The sequence below is a fragment of the Microtus ochrogaster genome, linkage group LG1 (genome assembly GCF_000317375.1).
Source record: "Microtus ochrogaster isolate Prairie Vole_2 linkage group LG1, MicOch1.0, whole genome shotgun sequence".
Lineage (NCBI taxonomy): Eukaryota > Metazoa > Chordata > Mammalia > Rodentia > Cricetidae > Microtus > Microtus ochrogaster.
In genome coordinates this window covers 14,883,516-14,896,760 of record NC_022027.1, presented here as the reverse complement: position 1 = coordinate 14,896,760, position 13,245 = coordinate 14,883,516, and the positions used below count along the sequence as shown (strand labels likewise).

Below are 13,245 nucleotides of genomic sequence, written 5' to 3'. Positions count from 1 at the left end.
TGGTGTCTCAAAAAGAAGGCCTTCATTTTTCTCAGTACTGCTCTGTGCCAGAGTCTTCAACTATTTGAACAATGACACAAAACAAATTCTTTGAAGGAATATGTATTTTAAGCTCAATTTTTACTGTTTTCAATATCTAAATGCCCAATGAATTTATTACTTGAACTTTCCTTATTCATGATCCATACATTGTTTCTAATGAATAAGTTTGAAAAGTGAAAAAACATACTTTTGTCTTCTTGTCTAGCTAGAACTTCAAGTACTATATTGAATAGCTATGGTGAGAGAGATCAGCCTTGTCTTGTTCCTGATTTTAAGGGTGTTGCTTCGAGTTTTTCTCCACTTAATTTTATATTGTCTGGTGACTTGCTGTAGATTCATTCCCTTTATTACATCTACGAATGTTCTTTGTACCCCTAATCTCTCCAAGAACTTTATCATGAGAGGGTGTTGGGTTTGGTCAAAGGTTTTTTCAGCATCTAATGAGATGATCATATGTTTTTTTTTTTCTTTCAGTTTGTTTATATGGTGGATTACATTGATATATTTCATATGTTAAACCTTCCTTGAATCTCTGGGATGGCGTCTACTTGGTCCTGGTGGATGATTTTTCTGATTTTTCTTGGATTTGGTTGGACAGTATTTTATTGAGTACTTTTGCATCAATCTTCATGAAGGAGACTGGCCCGTTTTATTCTTTCTTAGAGGTGTATTTGTGTGGCTTGGGTATCAATGTAAATGTAACCTTGTAAAAAGAGTTTGGCAATTTCCCTTTTGTTTCTACTGTGTGTAAAAATTTGAGGAGTATTTGTATTATTTCTTTTTTAAAATTCTGGTAGAATTCTGCACTGAAACCATTTCTCCATGGATGTTTTTGGTTGGGACACTTTTGATGACTCCTTATATTTCTTTATGGCTTTAGGTATATTTAAATTGTTTATCTGGTCTTGATTTAATTTCAGTGTGTGGTACCTAACCAGAAAATTATCTGTTTCCTATATATATTCCAATTTATTTGAGTACAGGTTTTAAAGTATGACCTGATGATTCTCTGGAGCAGCTACCTCCTTTGGACCTAGCCAAAACTTTGCCGGGAGGCCATGATCTTGTGGTGATGCCCGATTAATGGAGATTGGTTAGTTTAGGATATAAGAGCTAGCTAACAATACGCTTTAGCTATTAGACAAACAGTATTGTAAATAATATAATTTCCATGTGACTATTTCAAATTAGGATGGTCTGGGAAGAAAATGAGCCAAAGAAGCAGCCTAGAAAACACCCATATGGTAATTAGATATTTGCTGAGAGCATCAAAATTGGACTGTACTTTCACATATGATAAGTAAGACTTGTACTAGAAGCTTTATGACAGGAGCGTGCTATCTAATGCAAAATAGATGATACCCCAGTCACTGTCCCCATCGTTTATCTCTCCCATTACTCTGGAATAACATTCTGACTCACTGAATTCATATCCCAGAGAGCTATTTCTCCTGTGCACACAGGTCTTATAAAGCTCTCTGGAGTTGCTTCTGTCACCTTGTTCTTGTGTACTGGTGGCCAACAGGCATCAAGGATAAAAGGGACCCCCACATCAAAGTCTATATTGTATAATAGAAGAAATTACTATCCAAACAGATTAGACTTGATGTACAGCATTATGGAATACATAATAGAAAATATATATTAACCAGAAGGAACAGACTTGCATCAAAATTTAAACATAATGAAGAAAGAGAAAAACAAATATTTCATTGGTAGAAGTGTTCATGTATACATATAACCACAGAGTGCTATTCATAAAAACTTTTTTACAAAAAACAGTTTAAATAAGACTACTTATTAGACTATAATAATATGAACCAGTTCACAAATTAAATTACAAAAATGTATAATTGAAAGCTACTAATTTTTTATGACAAAGTAGATTAAAAATCACTGCAATTTGAAAGCAGTAGCAGGACTATCAGAAACTCAAGATTAGCCTCAACTTCATTTTGAGTACAGATCCAGGTTAGGCTGTATGAGATATTAAGTCAAAATGATTCATACAATCAATTAATCAAACAAACAAGTAATAATGAGATATTATATGTACTTTCTCCTTTCTTACCCAAAATGAAAAAATTGACAATAAATTTGCAACATTTGAAGTACTGTTTAGGGTAGTGGTTCTCAACCTGTGGGTCACACTCCTTAGGCCACCCTCTATTTTCAAAAATATTTACATTATGATTCATAACAGTAACAAAATTACTGTCATAAAATAGCAAGGAAAATAATTTTATGATTCTGGTCATCACAACATGAGAAACTGTAAGAGTCGTAGCATTAGGAATGTTGAGAAATACTGGCTTAGGGTATTTGTTTCCACATTGGAAAGCTTTCTGTAAATAACAATGAAAGCTGAGAAAATGCAAAATATTTTAGTGGCAGTTAGATTACTTGAAAAATCATAAGACATAAAAAGTTAATCACAATAGTTAATAATCTTCAGAAGTTTGAATATTAAACAATTCTAAATTATACAAGAATATTGTTATTTCAGAAATAAGCAGTATATGCCAAGGGGCAGGGACATTCTTTAAAGAAAAAAAATATAGCAAATTGTATCTATCTGTAGGGTAGAATTTCCTAAATTTTCACAATATAAATATACAAAATTAGTTAAATTATTGAATATACTTTCATAAAAGAGTACCAACTGTTGTATCTTACATAATCATCATCCTAGGTGATTTCTATATTTATTCATAAGATAAACTAGTGTTTCTTTAAGGTACATGAAGTCTGTCCATTTATAAAACAATGTATTCTATTTTTTTTTTTTTCGAGACAGGGTTTCTCTGTAGCTTTGGAGCCTGTCCTGGAACTTCCTTTGTAGACCAGGCTGGTCTCGAACTCACAGAGATCCGCCTGCCCCTGCCTCCCGAGTGATGGGATTACAAGCGTGCGCCACCACAGCCCGGCCAATGTATTCTATTTTAAATAAGGACTTGAGATATTTTTTAAATATAAACTTTTATTGTATTAAATAAACCATTAAAAAGTAGTATTAGAAATGAATTGGACAGTTTAACCAGCAAGACTGAAAATTTGTTAATAATCACATTATTGTTAAAATAACTGAGGTGAAATATCAATTTATATCTTACAAAATAAGTAAAAGATTAATACTGAAATGTATTTAAGTTGAACAAAAGGCGAAAAGTAAGATCAACTGAAGACAGCAAGAGGTAATCCACAGGGGCAATAATAATAAAAAAAATTCTTTTTAGTAGCTAAAATGTGTATACACTTCTATTGAAAACTTAGTGATTTAGAGCTTTTATATAAATTTATGGTTCCAAGATCAGGGCTACAGATACTCTAAATCCCATAGATTAGTGAAAACTTCTTTTTTTTGAATACTTCTTATGAAATCCTTAAAGATTGGTATCAACGCACTGTTTGAACCTTTCCATACAGATGTAAAGGGACACATGAGAGGCCATTCAGTTTCTTCTTAAGCATTGGGCTTCTTGCAGTGAAGCCTCTGCTTTTTTAATGACATCAACTGACTGTCTTGCATATGCAAGTATTATTCTTTGGCTTATTTTTCATAGATTTTATTCTCATAACATAACCAATGTATTACTTCAGTATCAGCTGGAGAACATTTTTGGCTTTGATTTTTGCCCTTTTAAAAGAGTTGCAGGTAATTTATTCTGATCCAGAAAACAGCCCCAATTTAACACCAATTGACTAAAGACATGTATTATATAACTAAAAACTAAATTAAATGGACAGAAATCCATGTTCCCAATATCATAGCAACAACAGAAATCATAGCCTATCATATCCATGGGTCTCACTCCTTTCCCTAGGAATTGTACAACAGAAGTACATAAAGTGTCATAAGCACAGGTTGGGGTGACATATTTCATGCTCAAGTCTAAACAGCGTTTGCACATTCCAGGGTACGAATGTGTGAATTATAAAAATTATGTAGGAGGAACAGAGACACAAAAGAAATACAGAGACATAGGATAGAACCAGGAGGGCAATCCAATGAATACTGAATTCACCTGCATTCATTTTCCATATGCACATATACACAATCCATAAAGCAGAGTGGGAGAAGGCAAAAGACTGCTTTAACATGACACTAAGGAAAAACAGAACAATTACTTGATTCAGTACTTGAAACATTAAGCCACAATATCCTGAGTTAAGCATCCTGTTGTTCAGAAGGTTATACAAGGACTACACTAAGACCAACAATCCTGTAGGTAACCACTCCCAGGTCAAATCTCTTGCGTTAAAGGAGCAAGAGTAGACTAGAATTCTCAGACATTTGGTAGAGGCGAAGCAGATCCACTTCAATGGGCCATCTTAATATCCAAAACACTAAGTAACCACATTCTAGGTCAGGATATTTTGTTTGTAGCCACTCCTTAAGTCTTAGAATATCTTTGAATGAGCAAGAGTGGGTTAAGCTCTCTGACCTTCAGCCAAGGTGGAACAGACCCACTTTTGTGGGCCCCCCAAATCAAGAAAGGTGTCCTAAGTGACTCTCTCAAAATTACGACAAATGTAAACTTATTTTTAAATGTTCACTCTCTATAAAACAGCCAATTATTTCAAATCTGAGTAGTTGGTAGACTTATAGGAAAGGTATTTTTCTTTAATTTGTTGTTTTTGATACTTTATAATTTTAAAAAATTCCTTATAATGGTCCTAGAAAGAAAACAAGAAATAATAATTCATATCACTATCCTCTGATCATCAATGTATATAGACACATGAATATGTACAAATACATATATACACATATATATATAGTTACACACACATACACTTGAATGATAATTCTGGCTAGATTCCCAACACAGTTTGCATGAAACTACGGCAGCAGAAAGTGAGGTTGAAAAGGCAGCCAAAGTTATATGGAAACTCAATAAATGTGCTGATTTGCAGATTATAATTATAGCTATAGAATATATTCAAATTTCCATGTATCTTCCAGAGTAGGAAAGAGTTAGAGGCTTAATTTTAGAATTTATCAACATCCTAATTTACAGAGATGTCACAAAAGTTTTTGAATTATTAATAAGGGATCTCATGCTAACGATGTACCTAACTTGAATAATTGTGGTCTTCCATTGGTGGTTTTACCGTGGCTCTTGTAGATAGAAGACCAGGTTAACAACTTAATATGTCAACAGGAAGAGCTGCAAGTTGTGCCTGAGTTTGACTATCGTTAAGAAACTATAAGATATCATGCAGTTCAACTGAGCTATTTCAGAAAAGGACTTGTTTTGGCTATTAAATATGTTATTCCCTGTATTCTAAAACAATCACAAAACTGTATTTGTTACTCTAGCCATCTGACAACATACTATTCATCTTTTCAATGTCTCTTCTACAGAATTTGCCAATTTTTGCTTCCAGAACAATTAGTTCATGATAGCAGGCTATATTGTCTTTATATATTTCTCTAATTATGCACATTTGGAGAAGAAAAATCAGTATACCAAGATTAGTAATTCCACAGTTTCTCTCATAAGAAAATAGCACTTTCACACAATATATGTTTGAAACTCAGTAAATTATTTTTTAAATGACAAATTCAAGGAAAATTTGAAGCTAAAAGCATTACCTAAAATGGATATCAAGTCTGTTAAGTTTCAGAATTATCAGTTCCTACTTCAAGCCAGTACACCTCATGACTGTGAGGGAGATAACAAATCAGATTCACTTCTGAAAATGTTTTTATTGACATATAGTAATTATACATAATTGAATTTATTATGATGTTTTCATACACATGTATAATATAATTTGATTGTATTCAACAGTCCTACACTGTTTTATCATTTTTCTTGTCTTCTTGAACTCTTCAGTAAATTTTCGTTCTATGTTTATGTCTTTTTCTCTAACTCAATGCATTTTATATGGCTTATTTATAGAAGCAGAGGTGAGTCACTGACGATCACATGTACATGGACTCTTAAACAGTGGATACACCATTGAAGAAATGACTATTTTTTCCCATAAAAATTGCCTTCTTATAAAACTGTAAGGGAAGGTCGAGTCTTATACTCAGTCCTGGTAAGATCTAGTTCATGTAGGCATAATTTATAGAATATTATGACTTCAATAGCCACATTGTACTTAAAAATAAATCATCCACATTACTATACCATTCCTGACTTTTTACATCCTCGATTCCACTTCTTTACCTTAATTTTTCCTGAAAATGAGAGGAACTGGTATGTGTTTCCTATATATGATTGTGCATTCAGCAGTCACTTATTTTTCTCTTACCCCATTATGTTTCTCTGTAATTATCAGTCCATATATGATGCATAAAAGATAGTCAGTAAATGCATTAATTAACTGACAGTATAAACTGAAATTTTGCAAAAATTTTCTTTTTTAGTATTAATTTTTAGAAGTTTTTTTAACAGTCTGTCACAAATTTTTTAAACCTATACATAAAGGTAAAACCAAGTTCTTTAAAGTAGATTTAGCCATACTACCTGCGTGCATCACTGATTCCAACTCTTCCTTCTCTTCCCTCTCTGAGACCTCAACCACCCTCCCTTCTGTCTTTTCATCTTTCTATACACACAAGGTCTTACTTTGAAGCACACATTGGATTAAAAGACGTATATTGTTTTTTGTTGTTGATGCTGTTTGCTCTTTTTGTTTTTAATTGAAATATAATTACCTCACTTAAAGTAGGATGAAAGGGAGATTAGAAGAAAGAAAGGAAGCCCCAAGATGTACAGATTGCTTTTAAATGGCAAGTTAACATTATTTCTTTTTAATAATTGTTGTAAATTGGTAATGGATTTGTCTTAATAATTAAAGTATAGCTGAACTGATAAGACCAAAATACTTTGAAATAAGCAAAGTTTATAAGAGATGAATTTAAATTGTATGGGCATCTGTCATTCTATATTAAAAGATAGAAAGAAATATATATATATTCTAATCAAGAGAGAACATGAATTGTCACATGATTGTTAAAATATAATTCACATGTACAATTAAGTTTTAAAAGAAATTATGTTATGATGGTTATTCATCTAATATCAGGTTCATCAAATCATTTATAGAAATATTAATGAAAATAAAAGGAGAAATGGACAGTTAAACCAAAATAGTAGTATATTTCATACCTTTTTTTAAAAAATGGAATCTCATACAGGCAGTTCAACAAAAAAATAGCAACTGAAGAACATAATATAATAGATCAATACAATTGTTTTTATTTGTTATTGATTTTTTGATCAAATCATTTATTTACGGCTCAAGTTCATATTTAATATTAAAGTCTTCTTTCAAGTGATAGGATTGTTGATGTCTAGCACTATGTTTTGCAGGAGCAACTGGAAAGAGCAAGTATATTAATAATAATATCACAGAAGATACTAAAGTGTCTTAAGCACACAGGGAAATTTTCTAAAGCAAATCACACATCACATCATGGAAATTCTTTTGGGCATATCTCATTTAAATTTTTTAAACAAGTTTTAATAAATGGACAAAGTACTGGAATCATTTTAATCTTATAAAACAAATTTAATTTTTGAGGGTGAGATGAAACTCTACTCAGAATCCATAGACTTTCTAGAATTGTTGAATGTGGTTCCATAATGCATGTTTTAAAATCTAAATTTTCCAACAAAAAAACAGAAAAATATTAAAAATTGTCTTGAGACATGAAAGCAAATCATCAAGCTTAAAATTTTTAGAATTTAACAAAACCAGCAACACAAATTTACTTCTGCAGAACTAAATCACTTTAATTAGTTATACTAATTTAATTAGTTACACTAAGACCTGAACAACCTTATACAGATGAAGCGGAAGAAAATGACCTAAAAATAACTTCAAGAGAAAATTTGAACCTCTTAAAGAGAAAATGAGAAATTCCCTTAAAGTAATAGAAGAAAAGACAAACAAAAAATTGGAAGACATTAGCAAATCCCTTAAAGAAAACTAAGAAAAAGTAATCAAACATATAATAGAAATTATTCAAGAATTGAAAACTGAAATAGAGATAATAAAAAAAACACAGGCCTAGGGAATTATAGAAACAGAAATCATGAGAAAATGACCAGGAATCACAAACACCTGACTTTTGACAAAGAATCAAAAAATATCTAATGGAGATAAGAAAGAATATTTAACAAATGGTGCTGGAATAACTGAATATCAACATGTAGAAGGATGAAAATAGACCCATATCTAGCACCATGCACAAAACTCAAGTCCAAATGGATCAAATGCCTCAACATGAAGACAGCCAAACTGAACCTCATAGAAGAGAAAGTGGGAAGTACACTTGAAAACATTGGCACAGGAGACCACTTCCTGAATATAACCCCAGCAGTACAGACAATAAGAGAAACAATTAATAAATGTGACCTTCTGAAACTGACAAGCTTTTGTAAAGCAAAGGACATGCTCAACAAGACAAAATGACAATCTACAAAATGGGAAATATCTCTTTGGTCAAAGAGCATATAAAATGATTCTATGGGTAATGGGAAAATGGGTGGAAACTTCATAGAAGAGTCAGCAGGGGATTCTGTGTAAGGATCAATAACACAAATGGTGTTTGAAAAAGCCATAAGGAGAGCTACTACTTTAAGCATATATGTATATGAATATATATATATATATATATGTGTGTGTGTGTGTGTGTGTGTATGAATCATGAACTTGATATGTATACGCATATATGTATATGTGTATATATATATATTTACCAGAGACAGATGTCAAACTCATAGTTAACTACAAAAATACAAGGAATTTATGGAATAATCAAAGATACACAAATAACAATCAGAGTCAAATAGCATATGTGTTAAAAATTGTTTTCTTTTCTTTTTCTTTTTTTCTAAACTCCTTTTTAAGCCTACAGCACCCGGTATTCCCAGGCAGTCTCCCACCCAAGTACTAACCAGGCCTGACCCTGCTTAACTTCTGAGATGGGAGGAGATCGGGCATGTTCAGGGATGTATGGCTGTAGATGGAGAAAATGTTTTCAAAAAGAAAATAAAACCAGAATAAGAAAATTTTAAAAAATCTTGGGATGAATCCAGAAGCATTGAAACATTTAAAGCCTGAGGGGCATTATGTAGCAGTCATACTTCAGTAGAGATACTGTGGAAAATACACGGAGCTTTCTCAAAAAAAAAAAAAGTAGCTTGGGAGATAAATCAATCTGTCACATGCTTTTGGATCAAGCACTTATTTCTATCCACAGAAACCACACTACAAAGGTCAGAGCGGCACAAGCTCTTGGCATTCCAGCACTGTAATACAGAAATAGGCTGGTCATGGTGTCCAAATATCAGCCCAGGCTACTTATTGGCTCAGGACAATTAGAGATCCCTTGTCATAAACAAGATAGTGTTTCTCAAAAAGAGAACCCAAGGTTGACTTAGTAGCATATGTGGGCACACACATGCGTGCATGTGTGCATGCTTGAGCATACAAACCTCAACCCACATATGCATCTGATCACACACAAACATACACTGATACATTCAAATGCAAGGAAATACCACGGGATTTTAGTTGTACCAGAAAAAGTATAAATAATTCACGTGAGTAAACTTGTAGATGGTAAACGGGATGAAATCTGCCAAGGTCAAATGATAACTGTGCCTGTGTAAAAGACGGTGTAATATTCTTTACTAGAAAATACAATTTCAGTACTTAAAGAAAACTTCAGCAGTGTAATTTAAAGTAACAAGTTAATACATCTAAAACTTTGAATATATAGTACATAACATGAAATGGCAAATTAGAAGCACTTTATTTTATAGTTCCTATATTTTTATTAATTATGATCTTTGATATGATGAATTTCAGGTGTGTTATATTTTAGCAAACAACTGTACTTGTTTGAGTTTTCAATAGTTTCAAGCAGACAACTTCAAGTAAAATTTATCAGTAAGGAACATTAAATAATTGTTGCCACATATTTAGTGCAATTCTCATACCAGTCATGTAGATTTGAGGCAATACACTTGTGCTTAAATTGCATGACCTTAAAATATAATGAATAATATTCTTCTTTAATCAGAAATTTAATACAATTAAATACTGATGGTGACATTATTATTTAAAAAAGAAAAAAAGATAAAATTTGGGAGCAAAACACAATTTTAAATGGACATGGAAGAGATCTGCACTTTTGTATGTGATGCATAATTCTCTGAAATAATATTTTATGTTAGCTGAGTATGGATTATTTTTACTGAAACAATGTGATTGTTTTTATCATACCACTAATTAATCTGCAAAATCATGAGATCAATAGGAGATCTTAAAATATCCCATGCACTAATAGGCACAAGACATTTTCATTTTGATATTACGTTGAGTCTTCAAATAAACTTCAAATAAAGTTTTTCATACATTATGTATTTTATGTTGCTTTCTTGAATTAAATGTTTTAATGATGGAGTAGTGATATATGTGAGCAAAAAAAAAAAAAGTTGCTGTCACCGAAGACGATGTCTTGGGTTTGAATCCTTGAAACCACTTGGAATAAAGAGAGCACAGGATCCTTTCAGTTATGATCTGACCTTTCCAAAGAACAACATGCCTATGCTTGGACAGACAGACAGACAGACAGACACACACACACATACAGAGAAACACAGTTTTATCTTTACTTGGCTTACCAGTAAAATGATAATTACGCAGGATTGCTTTGATATTTGAGGCAATTTTGTAATAATATTTCTGTTGTTTGACTGCAAACATACAACACTATTATTAAGTGTTAAATTGATATTTTCTAACTTATTCACTCACAATTAGTCAATGCATAGTTCCTCTTTAATGTATTAAAATTAGTGATAAAATGAGATATTTTATTGCCTTTGCATTTCATCTTTTACATGTTAATGAAGGTTAATGAAGTTAAAGTAATGATCTCTCTCTGTGGACTATTAGCATCACTTATATATTAAGGAATCGTTAAAGAAAATCACCATGTTCATTTAATTTTATTTTCAGCATAAACAAATGATCAAAATGTCTAATGTTGGTATCTGAGTCAAAGTTGAATTGCTGTGAAGAGACACCATGACCACAGAAACTCTTATAACTGAAAACATCTTGTTGGGAACAACTTACAATCCGGAGGTTTAGTTCATTTCATCCTAGCGGAAGCATGGCAGCATGAAGACAGACACAGAGCCTGGGAGTTCTTTGCCAGTAAGAGAGAGAGGACCTGATTTGAGCATTTGAAAATCTAAAGTTCACCCTCAATGGCCTGTTTCCTCCAACAAGGCCATACCTTCTCCAATAAGGCTATGTCCAAATCGTTTCAAACAGTGACACTCCCTATGAGCCTAAGGGGACCATTTTCATTTAAACTTACCAAAAGTCGGTAAGTATATAATAATTGCATTTGGATGGCAGGGGGCATTAAGGAAACTTGCAAACAGGGAAAGTGCAGGAGAAACAGAAAAGCTCTCTCCTCCTCTCAGCCCTGTTATTCCAATCAGGCCCAGCAGCTGGTTCCTCACTCTTATTTGTGATAACTGAATCAAATGGTCATTTATGAATCATTCAACACCACTGGAGGTATAATTAGCAGTATTGGTTTAGATTAATCACATTAGATGGAAAGGCTCTCAGGGAGTCAAACAGGATTGTCACTACACCTATTTCCCAACACACACAGGCACACATCTATATGCATACACACATTTAGCTATAATTCTGTCTTTTTGCATTTGGTCATGTTCACCTATACCAGGAAAATGTTGCATCATTCATAATAGTTAGTAAGATAAGGTTTTCATTTTATGTAATATTGTGAATGTTTAATATCTGTATGTCACATGCCAAGTTAATACATACAGGACATACTTACACTGGCATTTTTTAAGATTAAATTTATCTCTTATTTAGAATATACTAATATTGTAAAATCATACAATAACATTTCAGTATCTTCAAACACAGCAGCATTTCTCCATTAAGAGTTCAGTTCATATCAAAAGTTCAGTTCAAATCCTGTTTTTATGTTTTATTTATTTATTTATTAAAAATTTTCACCTCCTCCCATTTACCTCCCATTCCCCCCTCCCACTCCCCTTCCCTCTCCAGTCCTAGGGGCTGTCAGGGTTCCCTGCCCTGTGGGAAGTCCAAGGTCCTCCCCCCTCCATCCTGGTCTAGAAAGGTGAGCATCCAAACAGGCTAGGCTCCCACAAAGCCAGTATATGCAGTAGGATAAAAACCCATTGCCATTGTCCTTGGCTTCTCAGTCAGTCCTCATTGTCCGACACATTCAGAGAGTTCGGTTTGATCACATGTTCCATTTGTCCCAGTCCAGCTGGCCTTGGTGGGCTCCCAATAGATCAGTCCCACGGTCTCAGTAGGTGGATGCACCCCTCGTGGTGGTCCTGAATTCCTTGCTCATGTAAAGGTTATGCAATAAACTTACTTTAACTTTTGTAGTTCCAAAACTACCTTCAACTGAATTATAATGAAAGGAGAAGAATGGTCATTATGTCATTACAAATGAACCAGCAGTAAATTTGCTGTTCAATTCCTAAATTTGAAGTGTTACAGAATATTTATAATAACTAACAAAAATAAAAATGGGAATACATTTCTAACACTTAGACAATGGAGTAAATTTAAGTAAGTGTTTAATAACCTCAGTACTCACTAGTTTGCAACATGTCAACAAATAAGATAAACACTGTAAAACTACAGAATCTTATTCCCAGAACAAGCATGTGAAACTATGAGATATATCATGTGTGCCACACAAAAAATTGTAAATGAATTGTAAACTAGTTTGAGTATATGACAACATAGAAATCGAATGGTAATTAAAGAAAAAAGCTTTAAATTGCTTTATTTTAAGTAATGAAAGCTGTAGAGAAGCAAGAATAAATTTTTCTCTCAGGAAGTTTAATATGAAAGGGCAGATGACAGAGAAAACGTGCATGAATGTGAAAAGTAGATAAATGTCTTTGATACAATACACATAAAAACTCACACTAACATATACATATTAATATGTCATACAAATTAGGTCATAGCATATAGCAGAGATTACTATCATGTCTTGAGGAACTCCAGAAAATATTTTTTAAATGTTTTACACTGGTCATTCATCACAGATTCTCCAAAGGTGAAATGTCTCCATAGAACCCAAGAATATCAAAAGTAGCAGAAAAAAAATATGAAAATAAGCATTGTCAGAAA

The 13,245-nt window shown here is 32.8% G+C and overlaps 1 pseudogene; it reads right to left on the bottom strand.

The window, feature by feature from the left end:
• Positions 1–8,914: 8,914 nt before the first annotated feature.
• On the bottom strand, positions 8,915–9,033 carry LOC113457512 (annotated as a pseudogene).
• Between the last annotated feature and the right edge of the window lie 4,212 nt (positions 9,034–13,245).